Raw genomic sequence first — 25,639 nt, forward strand, 5'->3', positions numbered from 1 at the left:
TAGTCAAAACCCATTGTGATTTTTCCATTTTTGATTTTTCCGTGATATTAGAAATTGTGCACAACAGCTAAGGCTCTATCAGAAATCTTTGAGGTGGTTCATCATTATGTCATTCTGCATTGAAAAATCTAGATGCCATAACTCCAGTGGTGTCACTAGGATTCGAATCACCAGGTGCGGGAAGCCTGCGCATCACCCATGTAGTGGGCAGGGCAATGCCCCAGGTGGGCGTGGTGATGTACCATCACCCCGCCCCCACTGGTTTTTTGGCTGTACCTTTTGTTATAACATATTTCAATGTGGTTTGTTTCATTGCATTCTGCATGAAATTATGCATTGATTGATATATAACATGGTGGTCTTATTCCTCCAAACTCTGATTTTAGTGATTTTGAAAACTTGTAGTCACACACTACACACAAACACGCACGCATGCACACGCACACTTGTCAACTTACTAACAACTTATTGCAGCAGTTCTCAAACTTTTAGCACTGGGACCCACATTTTTAGAATGACAATCTGTCCAGGACCCATTGGAAGTGATGTCATGGCCAGAAGTGACATCATCAAGCAAATTAAAATAAATAATTATAAATAATTAAATTAAAATAAAATTACATAAGGGGGAGCCAGTCCTGTTCCACCAAGTGAATCTATACTGAAGTAAGTCCTATTGTGGTCAATAGGGCTTACTCTCAGGAAAGTGTGGGTAGGATTGCAGCCTGTGAGCCGAATCCTATGCATGTCTACTCAGAAGTAAGTCCCATAGTGGTCAATGGGGACTCTAGTCTGCCTGCAATAACAACACCCAAAAAGAATCAGTGAGCTCTTCAGCCCTCCCAGTGCCCAGTTTAAAGTTCTTCTATTTCAAGCATATCAAGATAAAGACCCACCTGGCTTTACAAGTGCAAAATGGAAAACTTCCCCTTACCAGTTCAAGCCACATTTTTGTCCTTTATGGAGGGGGGGGGGAAGGCTGCCTTCTGGAACATATGTTGCACTCCAGCTCCATCAGATCAGGACCATTCTGGTGTCCTCACATTCCCCTTTACCTGACCTGAACACCAGCCAAGGCACATCTGCCTACTTGTGAGTAAACACAGCCATGTGGCCTCGTTTCAGGCTTGGGCTCCGATTTGCAGCTGGGAGGGGGAGCTTCTCAGGTGCTTTGGGGGGCTGCATTCATTCGATCAGGACCATTCTGGTGTCCTCTCAGCCTGCCCTTTCCGACAAACTATGGCAAGTACGCCTACTCATGAGTAAATGCACGCTACAGCTCACTTTCACTTTCCATAGGGTTCCATGCATTTTTTCCTTCCAGTTTTTTGGCCATAACTTTTGAACAAAAAGAGCAATTTCAATTTTGTTTTTTGCACCACACTTTCCAGGCCATTCTGCATCTAACGGTGTATGGCACGATGGGGTAGCTCCTAACGCCGCAAAGTTAGTGCATCCTCCCCAGGGTGCGTCACCCCCCCGGCACGTCACCCGGTGCAGCCCGCACCCCCTGTACCCCCCTAGCGATGCCAGTGCATAACTCAGTAAAGTTCCAGTCCTAAAGGCAGTGCTGCTGCCAGGTGCAACAGTGCCAAAATGGCTACTGCTGCATTCTGTGGCAGCACAGCAGCCACTGCAGGTCTCCTTGGGGTGAGGAGACTTGGCCCCTTCCCTCAGGGAAAGCCCCAAATCCTTCAACAGGGCTTCTCAAGTCTGCGCCGGCTATTTTGCCAGCTCAGAGTTGAGAGACTCCGTTTCAGGCCGGAAACGGAGTTCTGGATCTGCTGGAGCAGAATCCCGCTTCCTCCCTCTGACCCACCCTCCTTCCGCCCCAGAATGCCTCCCTCCCACCCCAACGAACCTTACTGCCACCTGGAGCTCTTCCCTTGCTCCAGGCAGCATGCAACTAGTGCTGGGCTCAGTGTCAACTGGCCCAGCACCAGCACTGACCCACTGAGGTGTCAAGGGCATGCCTTATGGCACATTTGTGACACCCAGTGCCAACAGCACACTTGTACCATCAGCACTGACAAGTTCAGGATTTGGTTCTAAATGCCTAAGGAGCTAGGTCCAATCCTATCCAACTTTCCAGTGCTGGTGCAGCCGCAATGCAGCCCCAAGGTAACAAACATTCCCTTATCTTGGAGGCTTCCTTGACTGCCTCCTTACCCACTGCTGGAAAGTTGGATACGTTTGAGCCTTCAGTGTGCTCTGGCTGATGCCTGCTTAAGGCCTTGCGTTAAGAACCAGAGAGATGCATAAATTTCCACTTTGCACACTACCCAGGAAAGAGGAAGGGCAAATTCCACCAATGAACATTTTCGATGTCATATGATTTGCAAGATCATATCAAGTGACAAAGTATCAGCAATTAATAATGAAGCATAAACAAATCATTCTCTTTAAAAATAAATTACAACAAATCATTTAAATAATGATGGCAGCAAGAACAAACAGCAAGAAAAATGCAATACAGGAAGTACCAGCTATCAGAGAAAATAGATAACTTGCTTCATGTTTTCTCTTTTCAGTCTCCTGGCTGTGGAGCTTCCATTTTTTTCATCACCCCCCTGTGATCTCAATTCTGGTTTTCAGAATTAAAAGAAACAATTCCTCCTGGTTTTCAGGTTCTGTATTAACTATATCAGCGATTTTCAACCTTTTTCATCTCACAGCACACTGACAAGGCACTAAAATTGTCAGGGCACACCATTAGGTTTTTGACAATTGACAAGGCAGTCCATGCTGCCAGTAGGGGCCTCACATCCCCCATTGGCCCTACTATTAAACGATCTTCTTCCAAATTCCTGTGGCACACCTGTGGACCACTCATGGCACATTAATGTGCCATGGCACAGTGGTTGAAAATGGCTAATCTATATGATTCAGAAGCCACACTAAGAATTCTCTCTGCCCAAGTCCCACAAATTCTTCCTTTCTAGACAGATTGTATTTCCTGGTAATTCCACCACATGTGGAATTGGTCTACTTTAGGTTCCAAGTTGCACCAACATGTGTCTGAAGTAACAACATCTGATTTAGGGCCCAATACTGAACAGTGCACACCAGCTCACCACCAGCATACACTGTTGCAAACATGCCATAATGCACACTTGTGAGTCCTTACTGTTAGGTAGGAACCTGGGTCTGTCCTGTTTCAAGCAGGGCACATATAAACTTGCAGACACAGCAGGGTCTTGAATTAGCCAGTGTATTTTGAGTCATGCAGAGAATAGTCACAGCAGTCCAGGTCATACACATACAATTCAGCAGTCCAATGTTACCTTATTTTTGTCCAGTATCCACAAGCAAAGTCACAGTCAGTCCAGGGTCATAAACAGTATTCTACAATCACACACAGACAAAGTCTCCAGCAGCAGTTACACAATTCACCCACTGCACTGGTGGAGCTGCCTAGTGAGGCTTAAGTGGGCTGAGCAGCCAATCAGAGTCTGCCCAGTTAATTAGGGTGTGGCTGCACAGGTGCAGTGCAATTCAGGTGACTCAGCTGCTTGCAACTTGCCTTGAACCAATTGTTTATATAGCTCTGGCTATGTCTGAGCAAAGAGCTAACACTTACTACAGGGCCAGTGCTGGGTCAGCTCTGGCTCTGGGTCCACATTCCTCCACCTGGCAGCAGAGAGGTGAGGGGGTGTGGGGGGAGGTGGGCAAGAGGCATTCTGGGAAAGAGGGAGGTGGGCGGAGGGTGTGGAGGAGGCTCAGTGGGAGGTGGAGCTCAGCTCCACTGGATCCTGAGCCCTGTTTTAGGTCGTGTGGCCCATCACGGGACTTTTTGTTTCTGTGCCAGCTTGAGAGCCATCACTGAATCAAGTAGCTCCATTGTGGGGCTACTTCCCTTACTTGGGGGAGCTGTACAAAAGTCCCCATCTCCTGAGGAGGCAGCAGTGGCGGCTGCCTGGGGTGCATTGGATGCTGCAGCCTCCAGGCAGCTCAGAATTGGGCTGTCAGTTATTATCAACTTTGAGTTGCCTGATAACGCATCTGTTGCCAGATGATGATTGTGGCAAATGCAATGGGGAAGACATCAGACACTGCTCTGATTGCCGTTCTCAGAATGAAAAGGTGCTGATCTGAAAGTTACAGAGGCAAGAGGGACTGTGACACATGAGGAACTGACCAGAAGGGTCTTGAAGGTGTGTTCACAGGAGCTTCCGTTCAAGTTCTTCTGCCTCTGGTCAGGAACCCATGGCTGTTTCTCACAACTCCAGCAAGTACTGCTATACTTTCCTTCCACAACTCCACCAAGGAGTTGTTCACAAATGCTGCAGCCTTACATCTTCACAGTATACTTGGTGGGCAGGGCTGTGGAGGATTTTTAGAAATTGGGCATGTTCAGAAGAGGCTTCTCCTTGTCAATTGTGGTACAACCCAGAATGTCACCAGATGCTGCCTCAGATTCACTGCCTCTAAAGAATAATTTAAAAAGCAGCAACTTACCACACACTTCACATGGTTTCTTCAGTTGTGGAAGCACAGGACTTCCATGTTTGCTTCAAAGGGTTTGAGTCAAAGAGCTCCTTCATTCATGTGGTCCCTGTAAAAGAAACAGGAAGGAGTGCAGTAAGGAGGTGGGTGATCCACTTTCCACTTGTTTTTAATGGGTGGAAAGTGGATCAGTGCATGTTGGATCTGTGAGAGGCTGAAGAGAAGCAGCGCATGGGGTGAAGGGCACCCTGAATCTGTTGCTCTCTTGCTCTGAAAAACTGAGATTGAGGTTATAAACTTCCAAAAGAAGAGGAAGAGGTCCAGGAGTTGCACTTGGATCTGGAAGATCCAGGTTTCCCTCTCAGCCATGAAGCTTTCTGGTGACCTTGGGCCAGTCACTCAGCCTCACCTACCTCACAGGATTATTGTGAGGACAAAGGGAGGAGAGGAACTATGTACACCACCCTGAGCTCCTTGCAGGAAAGGCAGTATAAAAATGAAAAATAAATGAGAAAGATTGATGATGCAGTCCACATCACCTTGCCTAATGGTGACCATTACTCCCTTCTTCATGGCTGAACAGGCATCTCAACCTGGATCTTCCCTAAGTCCAACTTCTGAATCTCTTCCTTTGGAAGGAGCACTGGATACTCTCCTCCTCCTCCTCCTCTTTCATCCTCCTCCTAAACTTTCCTTCTGCTGGAAGCAAACTCAGTGGAGCCAAATGTGCTACTGGCTGTGAGTACCTGTGTGTGGTCCTCCCAGTTCTATCTCTGAAATCAGGACTCCTTCTAAAGGAAGAGGAAATTGCAGGATGGCATGAAGGAGAAGGTGGATTCTATGGGGGATGCAGGCACAGGAGTTTTGAACGAAGAAAGTGTTCTGCTTCTCACCTTCCACTCAGAGACTTTCTTTCTGTCCTCACATGCTCCAGTGTCCCACCACCTCTCCATTCCTCCTTTCTTACAAATTCATTTTCCATCACCAGCCCTCCTCTACCTGTTTTGGTACTACTTTCAAAAGTTTTTTTTTCTTTTTCTCATGCATTTCCTCAAGCTTCCTGACTTCTATTTAAGTTAATGGGAGCCTTGATTCAAAACCTTGCATCGAGCTGCTAGGGTACCCTCTGCCCACCTCCTCATGGTGCATTGGGTACGACTACCAATGCCACTAATACTGAGGGTTCTAGTGTCAGTCTGGTCAGGTGGGCTCTAACCAAGATCCTCAGAATCAAAGAGATATCGTCAAAGCATTCTTGCTATGTTGTTTTTTGGGGCTGAGCTGGTGTGATTCCCTCAAAGCCAAGAACATCAAGTCTGTTTCTTTAGACTTCTAGGCATTGCCCCAAGGGCTCCAGTGACAACTGGCAAAATGTTGCCCTTTTCCTCTGAGCAATGCCCAAGATCTACTCTCAGGTCTTGAGATCTTGTAATCTTCTCATGTTCTTCATCTTCAATTCTACTGTCACCTGGGATTGCAATACCAATGAGCCACACTTGATTTTTCTTTCTGTCAACAACTGTTACGTCTGATGCATTGTGTTCCAAATGTTTAACTGTCTGTAATCTGAAGTCCCAAAGGATTTTTGCTTGGTTGTTCTCAGTTATTTTTATCGGGTTTATGATCCAATGAATTTTGGAGTCAAGGAAAATTGTATTGTTTGCAAAGATAATTGCAACTCTATCATCATCATCATCATCATCAATAATATTTTTATTTATATTTTTTAATTCAAACTTTGTTTAATTGGAATGTTTATAAAGGGTGGGCTTTAAAAGATACACATATAAATGATAAACTGAGATACACATGAAAATGGAACATTATTGATTATTTAAATAAAAAAATACTTGCATCCCACCTTTCTCTCCCAATACAAGGCACGCAAGGTGGTTCACAGTAGACCACAATGATCACAACTAAGCAATATAAACTGATAAAAAGAGAAAGTTCAAAACACTATAAAGCACAAACATGGCCAGAAAAATAAACATCCAAAAAGTCAGATGAGAGCCACCCTCTATATAATAATCTGAAGGTAGCCTGAGTCTTGGGTGAATGCAGGGGATACATCTCTTAGCCTTTTCCTGATATGTGAATGCAATTATAGTTCCTTGCACTTGAATTTGCAGTGCCAATTCTGTGGGGAAAGCCAGTGATAGCTGTGTTGTCAGCCAAGGGCTACCTGCCATGTCCTCGTTCAGGGGGTTGGCAGAAATGTTCAATATGGATGCAGCATCAGCTGGCAAGGTTGTCTATTTCGTATTTAGAAAGGGGGGGGAAAAGCAAGCAAGAGATCAGGGAATGTCAAAAATGAATTATAAAAGTAAAACTATTCTCCAAGGTTGAATCTGTTCGGTGTTAACACGCCGAGATCGTTTATAGTGTATCAAGCTGCGTAAAGTTAGTTTGCTGGTTCTTAATTGCAATATGTGGTCTGTGACAACCATCTGCTTATGATGCCACCTTGTCTCCTATTCAGTCGTTGTCAAATTTAAAACACTGACAGGAACAATTTCTGCGAGGTTAACAAGTTAATAGAGAAGCAGAAGCTGTGTGTCCGATTAGAAGTTAAGGCGCCATTTGTATATATGGATGTGTGCGCGAACAAAGATAGCACAGTTGCATCAGCGGGCTTACAGGGAGTGTAAAAAAGAAAATGGCAATCTTTTTTACACATTCCAAAAATGCTCAGTGCGGACTCCTTCAAAGGATTGAGACATGACGGATTTCTGCTTCCAGAGCAGGGGAAGTTATAGGGCCTTGCACAAAGAAAAGAGAAGTATTTCTGGGTCTGAGCACTGATTAAAATAGAAAATAGCTAGTTGAAACAGTAGCCTAGCTAGAGGGGGGCAAACTGGTAAATACTACAGATGCCGCAACACAGCATGTAAGTAGCCTCTCCTGCTCCCTCTCAGAACTGTTTTGGAAATGCGTGGAAATGCTGGAAATGTGTAGGTACTTGCCGAACCAAACGGCATCTCCTGCTCATTGCTGCCGCTGCCTGCAATGGCTCTGCAGGTGAGTGGGGTTGCTTACATGGTACACAGCAGCACCTGTTGTACACACTGTTCCCCCCCCCCCCCCGCTTCACTGCTGAGTTTAAAACTTAAAGTTGCTGACAATTTGGAGAAATGAAATGGGCAATCTCAAATGCATGATGCTTCTTGTTTGGGAAAGAAATGGAACCAGGAGAGCAGTTTTGATGAGGTCCTAATTTTAACATGAAAACTTAATTGTTGACGAGCAGAACTGGTAACTTGCAGTGAACTTTGACCAAGCTGTGCTTTAATTAGATGATAACAGCAGGGTTAAGGAAGCTTTGACAGAAGCGGCTTCATCGGAAGGGAAAATATCCATGTGTAGAAAATGTAGTAAAAAAGTTTAAATCATTATTCTTGATCTTGCCTGCTATGTAATGAATTAAGAGCCAAATGGCTTACACCGTTGATAAAAGTCAAGGAGTAGAGGTCTGATCAAGAAAAATCAATTTAGCTTTTAATCAGTCAAAGTAAAGACATTTGCTTTGCATTAAGTACATTTGCCTTGTTGGCTCAAAGGTTGAGAGAAAAGGTTAAATACGAACACAAAAGGGCAGAAGGACAATGGTTGAAGCCGTGCAGATTTTTTAAAATGGCAGGAGTCTTCTTGGGCTGTAGAATAAAGTGAGAGAAGGTCAAGTTTGGTTGGTTTGGAATGCTATGGGTCATATCAGTTAGGGGTGAGAAAGAAAACCACCTTGCAAACCAGAGATAGAGAAGGTGCTTTGGAGAACAGCAGATAAACAGGAACAAAATTTGCTGATAAAAAGTATCACCAAATACAGCAATACTTTGACTTTCACCTACTTGACTTCCATTGCTTTGCTGTTTCAGCCTTTTTCAATGAGACGTATGCATCACTTAATACATTCTCTGATCCCCATTGTTATGCAATTAGGGTTGCAATCCTAACCTGCGCTGGAACAGGAAAGCCAGGAGGCTTGCGCTGTATCCAGAGCGGAATTGTGGCCAGAAGCAGCTCAGCCAGAGGCAAGGGGAAACATTTCCCCTTACCCCTGGGTAAGGGCTGCTGGCCACAATGGGTCTCCTCGGACTTGCGCCACCTCTGGAGGAAGCACAAGTCTGAGGAGAGTGGAGCGGGTTGAAGCAGCTCCGTTCTCCTCGGGAACAGGGGTTGGGATCTGGGGTAACTGCTGGATCCCAGCCCCGCCTCCCGCTCCCACCTGCCCGCCCACCCCCAGGGCCGCCCATCGCCCACCCTCCCCCTGCCCAGGAACACCTCCCTCCCTCCTCCTCCCTGCCCTCCCACACCTATCTTTTCCGTTTGTGTTGGTGCAGGTGGGCTGACACAACTGGCTGAGGGGAAGCCGGTGCGGAGGCTTATGTCAGCCTCCGCAGGCTGGCGCTTCTTGGAGCACCGGCCTGGCTTCTCCTTGAGGGGGTGCAAACATGCTTTATGGCATGTTTGCAACTCTCCCAGGCTGGCCCAAGAGACTTGGGCTGGCATAGGGCGCAGTTTGGATTGTTCCCTAGGTTGTTAAGTGAACATTCAGCCCAGTTGAGTGCCTTTGTTGTGTAAACAGACATTCCCTCACAGACACTCTGATGCTCAGGCTACTGGAGACTGATTGCGTCTTCTTTGCATTAAGAGCCCCTTTGCTGCATAGACAGACACTCTGTTACAGGCTATGGGAGTCTTGACCGCCTCATTAAGAGACTCTTGGTTGTGCTTTGACCACCCTCCAATATGTGGTCCATTGTTGAGCAGAAGATTGTTAAGCCATGCACACCTGTATAACCACACTTCAAATTTCATCCATGTGCTTTCCTCTTTTGTCTGATTTCACCCAACCTTCCATAACATTCCTTAACAATCTTATGTTCATTTTGCTTTTATTCCTGATTATTAACGTTTTGCACGCCAGGGAAACGGCAACCTCTAGGCCCCTCTAGTGGTGTAGAGTGCTTGATGATGCTGTTGAATGAACAAAGTGGTTTAAAGGCCTCAACACACCCTTTCCAATGTAAATGAAGCTCTTTTGCCACTTCATCTTCTGTTCAGTAGTGCGAAAGGGGAAGGGCAAGAAGGATCTAATTTATACAAGAAAGCCTTCTGTCTTGAATTTTTATCCCTGCCAGCATGGCATTATGGAGACACCAGGGCAGCTCACAAACTATTAAAACAAACAGTAATAATTCTGAGATATTGGTTTAAAACTCTAAAAGTCAGTTGCAGAATTTATACATGACAGTGATATCTAAACAGCAGCTCAGAACAGAAAAAAAACACCCCAAAAGCCCATTTGGGCTACTCTGAGTTTCCAATGGCTCTTGGCAAACTGTTCTCCAGAAGTCCTCTTCTATTTGGGTGGGTCCCAAAAGAGTTGCTCTGCCACCACCAGATCATGGTTATGGGTTCAGTGGCAGTCACAGTGATCAGCCCTTCTAAGAGCCCTGGATCTTCTGTAGTCATCCAACAATGCCAGCACCCAAGGCTAGCTTGGTTCCAATTTTAAACTACTCACAGACACAAAGCCTTGCTGAGAGCAAAATGGTCTTCACACTTTAACACCTACACAAGGAGAGTGATAGAGGGAGTGTTGACCTTGATTCCCTGTTTGAGTCTCCTGGACCTATCAGCTGTCAATACCATTAACCATGACATTCTTCTGAATAGGTACTTGGCACAGAGACTATTCAAGTGGGCATGTGAATAGGATTTCGCAACCAATTTCCATGATTGTGGCAACTCAGAGAAGTGCTGTTGTGATCCCAGAAATCTCTGAGTATAACCATGTACCATCATTTCACCCAATACTTTTTTTCCATACTCCAGGACTATCAAGTGATTATAGTGAGGAAAGTGGCCAGGAAAACGCTTTTTTGAGCTGATCTTTATTTTTCTTTCCTTCAGGCTATGGGGAATAAAATGGATAGCGGCTCCTAGCAGGAGCTTACTCAGTCTCTTGATGGCCTTGTTTAAACTGGGCATGATATGCTGAAAATAGTGGCTGGATAAAATGGAAGATTTCATTGTCATTGCTTCAGAACTCAAATAACTGGGTACAGGGAGTTCAGTGGTGTATTAAATTGCTCACTGAAATAGGACTGTACAAAATGAACTACAAGTAAAATATGACACACACTTTAAAAAAGGATATTAGAATTGGTACAATAGACTTTTTTTTTTTGCACCATCTAGATTACCAGTGCTTTAGTAGTAAGATAATAAGGCAGTTTCTAGGTCTATGGATAAGAAGTCAGTGGATTTGGACAGAATTCAATAAAATATGTAGCCTGATTAACTCTTGCATGCTGCAGATTCGGGGCTGATCTGCCGTTGCCCTCAATGGTGTGGTGTTGCATTTGCCCACGGAAACTGCTATCTATTGTCTGTGAACACTGAAGTTGGAGCTGGCATCCAATCCTCTCCAAGCACATTCTAAGAAGTTCTAGAATTAGAGCTTTAATTTGGATTTTGTTGGTGGAATTCAAGATCAAACTATCATTAACACAGAGAACTAGGTAATCAGACTATGCACTTGAACATGTGCAGCTGAATGTGTGCACCGATTCTACTGAAAGTGTTGGGCTGGATCCAAGGAACAACTAGCAACTAGTTGTAACAAACGGTTGAACAATTATAGGAGCTTAAGAAAAAGAGTCCTGCTGGTTCACACTAAGAGCCCAATCCTGAACAGTGCGTGCCAGCTTACTGCCGGTGCACACTGTCGTAAATGCGTATGCAAGCCTTACTGCCAGGCGAGTGCCTGTGCTAGAGTGCACGGACTGCCAAGCCGCGGCATGGTAAGCGGGGTGGGGCATAGGCAGGGAGGAGGCATTCCAGGGAGGGGGGAGGCAAGCAGAGGACGGAGAGAGGGCAGGGAGGAGGCGTGCCGGGGGGAGGGAGAAGGGAGGGAGGGAGGTGGGTCCAGTGCAGCTCCACTCCACCAGATCCAGAGTGTTTGTGTGGGACACGGTGCCCCACACTAACGCTTTCATCTTACCACCGACCTTGAAGACTACTGCAACAGTTCCCAAACTTTTTAGTGCCACAACCTACCTTGTCCTCCATAGTGGGTCACAACACGACGCTCCTTCTAGCTCTGCAATGCCTTAATGGGAGCCCTGGAGGCCTTTCTGGGTTGTACTGGGCTGGTGACCTATTCCATTGGGCTTCGCCAGCCCCAGAATGCCCATAGAAGCAACCTGAAGTGACTTCTGGTCAAACTGAAAGCTGTACCCACAAACCGGAAGTCGCTTCTGGTTGCTTCTGCTGGACATTCTGGCGTGTGGAGGCCAATGGAGTGGATCACTGGCCTGGCACAACCAAGAAGAGGTATCCAGGGACTCACAATAAGCAGAGGTATTTGGTTCGTCGGTAATATAGGATTACAGCCTTACTGAACACAATATGCTTACTTCTGAGTAAGATAAATAACACAATTTTCAAACACCTCTGCTAATAAGGCATTGCAGTGCTTGAAGAAGCATTGTCCAGCACATGAATTTGCGACCCACCACACATTGGGTTGTATCCCACAGTTTGAGAAATGCTACTGTACTGCATTGCTGCCCAGCAGGTGGTGTTGTATTGCCTACTGCCTCAGAACTTGGAGAGTCCATATGTCTAAAAATCATACTCTTCCATTGGCCCTTTCTAAGAACCAAGCCTCCCTCCCATGGCAATCATGCCAAACTAGCTTTTAGTCTGAATACAGGTGTGAGCCCCTTAGCGATGTACCGGCTTATGCAGGGATCACGGATTCAACAACCACATGTGATTGTTGGGGGCGCGCACCCCTACCCTCCGAATGCGTCTCTCATGCGATTTCCAGCTTCTTCCGTGAAACTGGAAGTCGTGCAAGAGACGCTATTTCCCTCTGTCTGAGCCTTGCAGGGGCAGCACTCAGACGTGTGCTGCCTCTGGGAGGCTGAGATGACCCTCTGGAGGGGAAGGGAGCGAAGTATCCCTTTCCCTGCAGAGGGATTGGATTGCGTCAAGTGCTGCTTGACGACAGGGGTTGCAGTCCCAATCCCTGTTGTCAAATGTTGCACAACTGTATTTTGCCTTCATTTTGTGGTACATCAATACAAATGATGAATGTAAGAAAAGCTCTATTTCCAGCTTATCTTTGCGAAAGTTGCGAAGCACTTCCCATAAGTCTCTGAACACCTAATTACCAGGAAGTTCTAGTTTCGTTCTCTCTTTTTTTCTCCAAAGCACTTTCTGATATTCAGCTTCCCCTCTCCTCACTAGTCTCAAATGATTATTATTTCTGAGGGCTGGAAAAACCTTGATCTGATTAAGTGAGGTACAACATCATAATCTGACTACTCTTCATTGCAGCAACAGGTGGAGAGTGTTCGACATCAAACAAAGGCTTCCACTTCTTGTTTCTGGCTTGCTGAGGGGGAACTTCCGAGATAATGGGAGACTACTTTTCAGCTTAGTATTGATCTGAGAAAGCATGTCACATATTGCAGTATCACCAATCTGCTTTTATATTTGAGGTCTAGGATCAAGCAATTCCTGAGAGAGAGAGGGATGCTTCAGATATTTGCACTGCAGAACTCCTTGGTTGGCTGTCAATAAAAGATCAAGTTCAGCATTGGCCTAGAATGCCTCCTATTTTCACCAATACTTCTATGGGTGGCGAAAGCTGAAAGTGCTGAAAGGGTTGTATGAGTCGAAGGCCATATAGGGAGGGCATCATTTTATTTCTCTGGAATGCACCAGGGAATAATGTGGCTTTACATCATCAGTAATTCCTTGGTACATTTTCAGGGAACTTTAGTGGCAGCCGGTTACTGTGAAGAGCAAGAAGCCAGCCAGCCCTCTGTGCCAGTCCTGCATCCCCTCTGGCTCCTCAAAAATATCAAGACAGTTTCATTGAGAACCCATGAAGTAACCTTGCTCTGCACAGCCCCTGACACCCCTCAACTCCCTTCCCCAGATAACCTATTGCCAAATAAAATATTTAGTGCCATTCAGTGATCCAATTGGGCAAACACTAATCTGTTTGCTTGTAAAGAGCTTCTTCTGTTGCAAGAATGGAGCATCAATGGTCAAATTTGTCTGGAACAAGTTCCAACAGAAGACCAGAGGCGTCGTGATAGTTTCAGTAGTAGTTAATTTCAAATCTAGTGACATCCCAGGTGCTATTAATCCATACACATTTCTTCTGTGCAGGTGTTTCAGAGTAAGAGCTTTGACCATTATAAAAGTATATAGCCCAACAGCCACTATACATTTTCCTCTCTTGATCACAAAGTGTTGCTTATGTGTCTTTCTCACAATGAGTACAAGACACTTTTTAAATGATAAACCTTTTGGAGTGGACTTAACTGCAGGAAAGAAGGTTTCTTATATATTAGAGTTATCAAAATGGTGGGGAAAGATGCCATCTAGTGATTGATCATTTCCTATTCCTGTTCTACTACTTCTTGGCAGCCTTTCTATTTGTCTACCTCTGTGGTAGGCCATTGGATCATAGTTCCAGAAAACTATTGACTAGTGTGCCACTCATTTGTGTAAGATGAGTATTCCTGGTTTGCAGAGATGACCAGGAAATGGCAGGGAGGGATAAATAAAGAAGGAGTTTTCTGTGAGTGGCAGGTTCAAATTTCTGATGTAAAATGGCTTCTGGCCTATCATCCACACACACTACTATTTGTATACATTTCAAACCTGTCATGTAATTTAGTGGTCACACGAAGTTCCAAAATGTGAAATAAACTGATTTTTATTAATGGTCCTGCACAAAAAGAAAATACAGTCACAATTCTCAAGAGAGGCTTGTAAAGTGTATATACAGCCATGAAAAGAGCCTTAACTGTATCTGCCATAGGCAGTTGTTATCAGGGACCCAGGAGCTGAGGTATGCACCAGAACCAGAAAGACAGTTAATGTTCATGCAAAGTCTCAGCCCAAACAGGAAGCCCTTCCCTGCCTGTGAGGACCCAAAGGCTGCTCTGGGTGGGTGAGGCCAATCCAGAGTCCAAAAATACTTCCATGGCCTGGAAACACAGCAGCCCACATTTGTGATGGTTCACCACGTAAACCTGCTACACACAGATGGCAAGGTTTCCAATTATACCCCTGGCAGCAACCTCACAGCGTTTTGGTATTTCCGAGAAAATTAATGATTTTCATATGCAATACAAATCACACCTGTAGTGCTCATGTGGGGTAAAACAGAACATTTTGTCACTTTTGTGCAAATATGGATGTTAAATTTTCACATGACCACAAGTTGGAAATATCCCATTTATGTTTTGTGTTAGGGTTCCAGATGCCTTAACCCATGACCCTCCATTATGTGGTTTAAGCTGTTATTTCCAGGTTTTCTATTGTAGTGCAGCATTTATAATGGAGAAAACATCCTATATAACAACAGGTAGGTAGAACAATAAAAACTCAAAGGAAGACAATAGTCAAAATGCAAAAATCTGTGACATGTAAGAGATAATCTGGATTCCCATCTAGTTGAACTAAGGATCATCAGGCTATGTCAATGTATAAAGAATTAGTACGTATTGTCAGGGTATATCTTGTTAACAGATGGAGATTACAAATAGTTTAGTGATTCTTTTTATTTCTAAGTAATGGGCAGCACAATCCTAACTTGGGCTGCAACAGGCAAGCCAGCGGGCCTGCGCTTTTACCCAGTGCACGTTTGGGGCTGACTGAGGCTTGGCCTGAGATGAGAGAAAATAATTCCCCTTGCCCTGGGGAGAGCCGCAGCAGTCCCAATGGGTCTACTCAGATCTGCGCCACCTGAAGAGGTGGTGCAGATCTGAGGAGAACGGAGCACCTGGAGCTGCTCCATGTCACCCAGGAATGGTGCTAAGATCTAGCATAACTGCTAGATCCTGGCCCCACCTCCCACTCCCCACCCACTCACAGAACTGCCTGCCGCCTGTCCTTCTCACCCCGAAACACATCCTCCCCGCCCTCTCCAGACCCCACACCGGCCGAACTTGGCCAGCACAAACTTACCTTCTCCCACCGCTACGGAGGCTGGATGCAGCTTCTGTGGGCCGGCACATGGCGCAGCTTATTCCCATGGAAGTGCAAATGTGCTTTACGGCATGTTTGCAACTCTCCCAGGCCAGGGCAAAGGACTTGCCCTGGCTGAGCACATCTTTAGGATTGCGCTCTGAGTGTATTTTTGTAAGAATGAGAAACTGTTCTTCCAGGAAATATTTGTATTTTGGGTTGGATGTTGCTTTCAATTGGTTGAATTCTTGTCCATCCTAAACAAGTTACATATTTTATTATAGCAACTCTGTATTGAAGGTGACTTTTTGTTCTTCCAGTGCAGTGGAAGCTTGAACCTTACTGTTGTCAGGAAAAGAGTGATAAACTACCACCTAACTGATGGGATATTCTCCTGGGCCAAAATTCCTAAAAGGAATTCTTTGGAACCCAGTGGTAAAAATAGCCTGTATTGTTTTTTTATTACTATTTTGGCTTACTATTCTAGACCAGGATTGCCACAGTGTGAGCAGCTCCAGAAGCAATGAATGAAAGACCCAGGTTCCCAACATTCTTTCCAATATGATCAGACTATTATATTGCTTATTCATAAATAACAGCTTAGGCAGAGTCAGACACCAGTGGGATATAAATCCATAACATGTTTAAAAAGTAGCATAATCAATAACAGACTACCTATGGATTTATGGTTTATTCATCACCATACTATTTATCCCTGCACTCTGAAGATGCAAACTTTCAGTGGTATTATTCTCTGTGCACCAGCTTGGTGACTTGGTGAAGACTTGGTGAAGTCTGCGTGCATGCACTCTCTCTCTCTCTCTCTCTCTCTCTCTCTCTCTCTCTCTCTCTCTCTCTCACACACACACACACACACACACACACACACACACACACACACACACACACACACCCTTGTTCTTTGGAATGCCTGTCAGTAAGGGCAGGGCAGTGGTAGAGAAGAAAATGACAAAGGGTCCAACTCTGCATAGAATCACTGTGGCTAAATTACCAGGCTCAAGAAGCAATGTAATAGTGGGGGCATGCTTTTGCCCTATGAATCTAAAAGGGACCTTGCGATGAGGAAACAAGTTAGGGAGGCTTCCATGAGATGCACTGTTGTGATAACGGGGGACTTGAGAAAAATTAAATGAGTTCTTTGCATCTGTCTTCATGGCAGAAGCGCTGGGGCAGATACTGCTCTAGGAAGGGCAATCAAAGAATTAAGTCAAATTAAGTTAAGATAGAGAACATTTCTGAACTTATTGGCAAATGAAAGACTAACATGTCACTGGACCCAGATGGTATCCACCCAAGAGTTCAGGAAATCAAGTGTGAAATTACTTAACTTCTGACTAAAATGTGTAATCTGTCCTTTAAAATGGCCAGTGTGCCATCAGTCAGGAGGATAACGAAAGTGACGCTAATCTGTAAAAAAGAAGGGAGACGGGACCCAAGAAACTACAGGTTGGTCAGCCTAACATCTGTTCCAGGTAAGATGGTGTTTGCTGGACACCTGTCTCTGGGAAGCTGGATCTCTGCCAAACAGCTGCAACAAAGCAGTGGATGGAGGGCATCATCTGAAGCTGAGAGATGGAGGGTGGGAAGGAAAGTACTTAACCCCCACTCCCAATGACTGTGTTTTCCGTGCTCTTGGCATTCCTCAGCTGCTTCTTCCTACCATGTGACAAATATGCACCTAGAACTCTGTTAAAAGAGACAGCAGCTGCGGGAGGGGCTTGACAGGAAGGAGAAGTGGTCTGGGAAAGGGTTAAATGCCCAGCTACAACTGGATGTTTCTTTGCTTCTGAGCAGGTCTTCCTTTGACCACTTTGCAGCCATTTGGTAGAGACCTGGGTTCTAGAACCCAGATCTGTGTCTTCACCAAACTTTTAGTTATGCCCTCTGAGAATGAAGGCTGAACTGAAAAATGTTTAAGGTCCTTCTTCCACCTTTAAGAAACCAAGCAATGCCAGAGTGTTGGAGCATGCTACAAAGTGGTACTGTTGCACCTGTACCAGCAGGGGATGGAAAGGCTAGGTAGAAAGTGGTTGGGGGATGTGTCCTCTCTGTCTTTTTTGTTCTCAGAAAATGCATGCCCATTACCCACAATGCAGTTCTCAGGCCTTGCTCCCCCCCCCCAAGGGAAATTATATAGTCAGGCAGACTATCTCCAGGATCCATGTCCATCTTTTCCTACAAAGATGTATTTCTCATCAATAAACGTATCTCGGACTTTTGAACACAAGCCTCTTGCAAAGCTTCCTCTCTGGACTTTCCTGGGAAATGTGTCTTTCGGTGCTTTTCCCTTGTGGGAGATGCCAGCTCAATGCCTTTTCAATGGAAAAGGCCACTGCAAACATCCCTGATCGTATTGCCCTGGGCCTTTAAATGTCATATTAGCACCAGCAGGACCCACTTCATAATGAAAGCAATATAGGTGGTTACTTCATGAACAGGCAGCAGAGGAGTTGGCTGCTTCTGCCCCCTCCACCTCCCATGGCCACCTCACCTGCTTCCCTGCTGTGGTTGCTTCACCAGCCCTCCTTGCCCACCACTTTCTGGCTTGGACACAAAGAGCTGGTGTCCCTCTCTTTGTCAAGGAAGAGAATGGAGCAGCTCTTGAGTCTGTATGTGTTGCCACTGAGCCAGGCCGGAGGGATGGGGAGGAGAGGGAGCAGGGGTGGCGGTTTGTAGCTTGCCTCAGGTACTCCAAGGTATACACTGCTACTGAGAACTAGCATGGCAAAGCTCCTTCAGTCTCGGAAGACGATGGTATCGCGCTCTGAATAGTGGTTCTGGAACAGTGTCCTCTCCGGTGCGCGAAACCTGGATATGGAGGATAGACTGTTACCCATGCAGCAAATGCCCCCTCTCCATGTCTCTGAAATGGTCCAATAGAAAGGCAGAAGCCAGTACGGTTGGTTCCAGCGGCGTCGCAGGAGTTGCCAGAACGTGACTGTGTTCAGCCATGAACTGCCTCAGCAACTTCGGCTCTGGATTTTGCCTCGAGGTTGACTCCTGAAGCCTTTTCCATAACTGGATGTAGCCACAAGGCAGTGGAGGTTTGGGATCAGAGTTTTCCTTCTCTCAGATGAGCTACCTTCCCGAAGGCTAACGAGTCCCATCTACCTGGTGGCTGTTTAGTCGCCTCTTACGACAAGTACAGCCAAACTGAGAGCCTATTCTTATCATATAAAGGGCACTTCTGAGATTTCATCTGACATTGCTCCCACTTTCAAACATACCTTTGCCATCAAAAGGGGCAGAAACATGTGCTATGAGCATGAAAGCAGAGACTCATGGGAAGCTGAGTCTGTCCTTCTGCAGAATTGACTAATTGTACCTGTAAAGGGCTCGATCCTATACCCCCGCCAGCCCATAGCTTGCAGCACTGCCAACACAGCAACACCCAGTGTTTAAAAAGAAGAAACAAAACATAGATGAAAGCACTTCTTTGAATGCATACACGTGAAACATCTATGGGATTTTTAAGATGGTCAAATATTACATGCATTCTTGCATACACTGATGAACTCTGAAATTTAAGAAATCTGTACTGTTCTTGTAGTGACTGTAGCCCTGCTATAGGTCAAGGGTGGGGGGGGGCAATAATAGCCAAGCTGCTGGGGGGAAGAGAATCATTCATATCCATGTTGATGTTTACAGTTGAAATATAGTGGAAATGAAAACAAGTCTTCCATTTCCCTGCAATACAGCTAGCATGAATTGGGATATTATCTAACAAACAGGGCAAGCAAAACAGCCTCAGCAGACGCATTACTGAGAGAGAGCCTGCTGACTGTTGACGAGCAATTGCCACTACAGCCAGATTGTTGGAAATGAACACAATCCTGTTGCCTGCCAACTGCTGACCCCAAATGGCCATTGCCATCAGCATAGGGAAGTATTCCAAGGATCTGACGTTTCTCCCCATCCTTGCCAGAAGCCATTTCTCATCTGCATACCAAGCCCCTTTTCAAGTCAAACGCTTTTCCTGGTGTCATCTCTTGGCAGAGCTGTAGCTCAAATATTGGTGCTGATGTCTGTGCCTTCTCAGAGTCCCCCTCCTGTAATTTTGAACATTTAATACAATGCACAAGGGAGGGTGTCAAGCCATGCCAATTCCCCATGTAATCCTGAACACAATGTCCAGATTCACAGTCATTTTGGTGGTGATATAACGCCCTTGGATTACAAGAAGTACAAGTGGATCACACTTCCTGGTTTCTCAACTAAGGGCTCCTCAATCCTAACCCCTTATATCAGTGCTTTCCAGCACTGACATAAGGGCAATGCAGCTCTGAGGTAAGGGAACAAACATTCCCTTACTTTGAGGAGGACTCCGTGAGTGACACCCAACTGCAGGATGCAGCACACGTCCCATTGGCACCGCTATGCCAGTGCTGGAAAACACTGACATAAGGGGTTAGGATTGTGCCCTAAGTGCTTTTTAGTGAAAGGTGAATGAATGTGCCTCAACTCAATTCAAATTGACTTCATATAATGACAAGCTTCCTTGGTAACCATTCTGCAAACAGATACACACCACAACACTAAAGTTGTCTATTTTTCAAGAGTTCACAATATTGGTGCAAACACAAGGATGGTGCCATGAGCATAAGCATGCACATTGTCTTATTGCCTCCCGGAAATTGTAATTCGGTTACATCTGCCCTTTATCCTTGCCATTGTACCAGTGACCATGACAGGGAGCCACTGGAAATTCTACTCTCCCAGCCTGGGGTAAACAAAACTCAAGAAAGTGAAAAGCTCATAGATCTGGGAGAAGAATGATATGGTTAGAATAAATGGTTAGCAAGAAACAAACAAGACAACTGATTGGCCCCCACAAAAGGCAGTTTGGTTGGGTGGTCTGGTCATAGAATTCCCAGCAATCTATGGAAGTTGCACAGAGAAGAAGGGGTTAACCTTAAATAAGTGTGCTGAATATACTTACAAAGCAGCAGGTAAACTCCTGGTCTGAGGCGTGCTGATTGCACATATACAGAATTTTGTTTAACATTGCAAATCAGAGAAAAACTTGACTCTCAATTCATGTACAAGCCAAACCAAGTACTGTATTTGCAAACATTGACATGACTACTGATTTCACAATTTAAGTCAAAATGTTTGCATTGCTGAACCTTGTCCTGGAATGTGAAAAATTCTTTGCCCGATATGACATAGTACCCCTGAATGCAGGGCCAGCCACCTCATGAAAAAAGATGAAATGGGCTCTTCAGATTGTGGATCAGTTCTCAGGGGCAGAGCTGACCATCCAGCCAGCATCCCCACTCCAAAAACTTACAAGAGGTAGATGGCAAAACAGCTATCTGTTTTTCTGTGTTGTGTGTTTTTCTGTTTCTAGCAGCAAGAGAAGGAAGGGTGAGAATGATTTTAATATGAAAAGAGAATGAAGGGAGGTGTGCTAGTTGGTTCTCTGCTTCAGCAGCAAATTCGAGCTAGCGGTACTTCATGACTGTGGATGAGGCAGAGGGAGAAATCACTCCCTAAAATTGTGGATTGTTCCACAGAAGATCCACCACACCTCTTCATTGCAGTCCCACCTCCCATCTTGCCAAAATGGTGGCAACTTCGCCTGGTGTAATTTTGAAAGCTGGGCATGTCTGGAACATTCCAAGTTGCTCACCCTGCTTGTTTCATAAATTTCTTTGCTTCTGGGTCCTTTTTTCAGGGGAAAAAATTCAAGAGTCTGATATGCACACAAAGCTGCAGCCAAGTTCATGCCCTTCTTTCTCTCGTGATGGTCCAATTATTCATTGCCAATAACATTGTCAGACAAATTCTCCCCCCCCCCTTTTTTTCTGACTGGTTTATAAACTGCCCTTGCTTTTGATGAATGTATTTGCCATTTGCAGGTGTTCATCAAACAAGTTTGCTCAAGCAACCTTCATGGTCTTTTAGTTAGTTCATGAACTGTTCATTTTTATTTGTAACCAGATGATGGGTAGTTTTTTTTTTTCTTTAATGGTCAGATAGTCAGTTTTTTGTTTTTTTTTAATTGGATGAATAGTAAATGAAAAATGACAGAGGTCAAGCCATGACCGATCATCTTCTCATCCTGCCCATGCCTTCCATTCAAATAAAAATTCTTTTAAATGGCACTTTTTCTGTTATTGCAGGCAACTTTTTCATTGCATTTGATTTTGTGTTACTCTTTCTTAGTTTAAAAAAGAAATTAGAAAAGAATTTAGTAATTATACTAAATGTAGTAATTTTACTAAAGTAATAAAACTAAAATAAGAACTAAAATGATATCAAAAACTAATTTTATAGCATGTGACATGGTGCTTTTTCTTGGTTAACATGATCTAATTCACATGTTGCTTTCAGATGAGATGAGTCATCATGAGATGACTGTCTACTGCCAGTTTCACTTGGTGAATATAAATTCTGGATATGCCATCATACGGTGACAGCTGGTGTTGATTGCTATGAGGGTACATGTTTATTCTCACTTTGGTCTCATTCAAATACACATAAGGCCATCAGAATTGCATTTCAGAACAAGACCAAAATACAGCACTCTGTTGGCAGCTGCCAGCCACCAAGAATCACTGCAGACCTGTCATATTGATAGCACGTTTGCTATTCCTTTGCCCCATTTTGTGCCCCAAATTGCACTGCCCATTAATTAATTCAATTTGATTTTGTTGTGTGCGGGATGTTGAAAATTTTCCTGCTTGATGATGTCACTTCCAGCCATGACATCACTTCTAGGTTAATAATATCACTTCTGGTGGGTCCCGGCAGATTGTCATTCTAAAAAGTAGGTCCTGGTGCTAAAATGTTTGAGAACCTCTGGCTTAGAAGCCTTAAAAAACAATTTCATTTGACTATGTTGGAGAATATGCTTCGTACTGATACAGTTATACAAATTTCTAGACATGCTGATCACTGAAGGTCAGTAGAGTTGGTATTTACACTCTAATGCAGGGTTGTCAAGCATAAGGCCCGGGGGCCAGATGCGGCCAATGAAAGCTTTTTATCCGACCCTCAGGCTCTCAGCCACTGAGCAGTGCTGAGGTGTTACTGCTGAAAGGGCAGCCCACATGAAAACTGGGCTCTCCAAAATCATGAAACATGATCAAGATTTGCATGTTTTCTCTTCTGTCATTTATAGCTAATGACTTCCTAAGTGAGAAAAAAGTACTTATTTTTGGTTATGACCTGTTTAATGACATCACTTCCTGCCTAATGACATCACTCCTGGCCCTCAGCAGACATCATGAATGCTATTCGGCCCTCAGTATGAAACGGGTTTGGCACCGCTGCTCTAATGTAATGTAATACGGAAAATACAAATTGTATAGGAAATCTTCAAATAGTTGTAGATATTTGCCTGTGGCACCTCTGAAAAGCTCACTATTCAAAGAACCACCCAGTTCCCTCCCACTTTCCTTTCTGTTTTTCTCTTTGTTAATTCAAACCTAGATGTGGCCAATAGGGCCACATGAAAAAGCAAGCATAATATTAGTTCACCGTTTAACAAATTCTTCTCTTACAAGTTGTTCTCTTACTTACAATCATTAGAATGGCTAGAAAAGCTGAAAGGCAATGAAAATAGATGGAGCTCTGTATGCTGAAAGAAGATTACATTTACACAAGTTAAAAACAAAAAAAAGCAACAACAAAAAAAAAACCCAAGGAGAACAGGAGACAGATGCTGAGGGGGGAAAACAGCTATTATACACACTTGAATGCTCAGTAAAATCATGAGAAAATGGGAGTTTTTGAAGCTTCTCCTCCAAGTGTACACAACATAATCATTAAAACGACAGTGCAGCAAAGAAAATAGAAATGAGCTTCATGGCTGATATTATTTATATAGCTGCATTAGTAATGCTAGGCTTGTGCTCAGACGCACCGGCCGACTTATCTATTTTCCTCCCTGCATGCCTCTAAAAGGGGAAGGCAATGTCATTTGGTGGAGTGGGCTTGACCGTGGCAATTGAGAGGTGGCCCGGTCCAGTCTGCCACTGTCATTAGGGTGCCTTTGTACGGACCCTGCTTTGTGGTGATTGGATTGCCATACACATCTCTGAGGCTGTAATCCAGCACGATCCTCTGGAGCCCTCTGATCCGCAGGGTGGAGGCCCTACTCTGCTTGACACCTGCAGTAGTCAGGCAATGATACGGAAGGCATAGAAATAACTTGGGGGCATAGTGTTGGTTTTGGCTGCAAAGAACAACTATTAGAGATTAAGAACAGATATCCGTTAATCCTGTTCATAATGCATTCTAATTTGCTAAAGTATCTATCTATCTATCTATCTATCTATCTATCTATCTATCTATCTATCTATCTATCTATCTATCTATCTATCTATCTATCTATCAATCAATCAATCAATCATCGTAAAGCCTGGAAGCCAGTAACTGCATGACGTCCTATGTCTTGCATTATCCTTCCAAGGAAGCTAAAGTAAACCTTGAATAACCAGCTCTGTCTCCTGCCTCAAATACAAATGAAAGCAAGGGTTCTCTGTTCTCTCCCCTTGTTTTCCTCTTTGCTGGCAAGCGTAATATTGCCAGAGTGCTCTGCTCTCTCTGAAGTGTTCTTCACAGTACAGGCCTAATGAGACCATTACAAGAGACCTGGGGGTGCCCCTCTCCACATATCCTTTTTCCTCTTTCATGTAACATTTAGGCAAGCACAACACATGATGTTGATATATGGGTCCACTTCTGTGTTCAACAGCTAGTGATGTGTGAACATAGTGGAAATGGAAAAAGTGAAAAAGAGAGTGACTAAGATGATTACTGGGCTGGGGCATCTTCCTTATGAGGAAAGGCTACAGCGTTTGGGCCTCTTTAGCCTAGAAAAGAGATGCCTGAGGGGGGACATGATTGAGACATACAAAATTATGCATGGGAAGGATAAAGTGGATAGAGAGATGCTCTTTACACTTTCACATAACACCAGAGCCAGGGAACATCCACTAAAATTGAGTGTTGGGAGAGTTAGTACAGACAAAAGAAAATATTTCTTTACTCAGTATGTGGTCGGTCTGTGGAACTCCTTGCTGCAGGATGTGGTGACGGCATCTGGCCTGGATGCATTTAAAAGGGTATTGGACAAGTTTCTAGAGGAAAAATCCATTATGGGTTACAAGCCATGATGTATATGTGCAACCTCCTGATTTTAGAAATGGGCTATGTCAGAATGTCAATGCAAGGTTGGGCACCAGGATGCAGGTCTCTTGTTATCTGGTGTGCTCCCTGGGGCATTTGGTGGGCCGCTGTGAGATACAGGAAGCTGGACTAGATGGGCCTATGGCCTGATCCAGTGGGGCTGTTCTTATGTTCTTATGAGGTGGAGAGAAAACAATGCACAGAGAGATGACATCATATAACTCAGGCTTACCCAGACATTACTAGAAGAGACATGGAGATGTGGGTTTCCAAAGTTTCTCCATGTCTAGTTCAGTGATGTGAACCCTAAAAATCATCTCGTATTTTTCCTCTTCTCCCACTGCTGAGGGGCATGCTGGTGGACATTTGAAAAGCCAGTGAAGGAAAATGTGATGGACTGAAATCAAGTCAAAGGCATGAGATCTGTCACAATTAGCAACATCTCAGAGGTATGCCTCAGTGGAGTTAGCTACCAGCTGTGTGTGTATTTCTGTGTACTACGGTTGAAATGGTAGTTTTTGAAAGCTCAACACTTGAATTTCAAATCAAAAGACCTACCCTGTTGTCAGAATTTGAAATTTTAGTGAAACTGTTGAAGTTCAGGCAATGGCTTAATGTCCTTAGCTGGTGAAAGAAGTCATGTGTTCGGATTTATCAAAAAGCAGTAACAGCATTGGTTGATGAAAGGGTGAGAACTCACTGGCTTTATGGTGTTTCTTATATGTTACCAGTGTGGCTTATGTTACCAGTATGGCTTATTCAAGATTTGTAGCAGCCCCATTGGGCTGTTACTCTGCCAGAATGCGTGTTCCAGTGGTATAATGGATTTTCCTGTGGTTGCAAAACACAACACTGCCAAAGAGTGCAACTTGGATGCCAGTGCACCCAGTGCACACCCGGGAGAGCACCCAAGTCTATGTGGTGACAGACGACAGATGAACAGGCCAGACGACCTGGGGTAAGGCTGCACAGGGGGCAGGAGGGAGACAGGGAGGGGTGGACCTGGGTTGGGAGAGAATAGGGGAGGGCA

The sequence above is a fragment of the Tiliqua scincoides genome, chromosome 2, assembly GCF_035046505.1.
Source record: "Tiliqua scincoides isolate rTilSci1 chromosome 2, rTilSci1.hap2, whole genome shotgun sequence".
Classification (NCBI taxonomy): Eukaryota; Metazoa; Chordata; class Lepidosauria; order Squamata; family Scincidae; genus Tiliqua; species Tiliqua scincoides.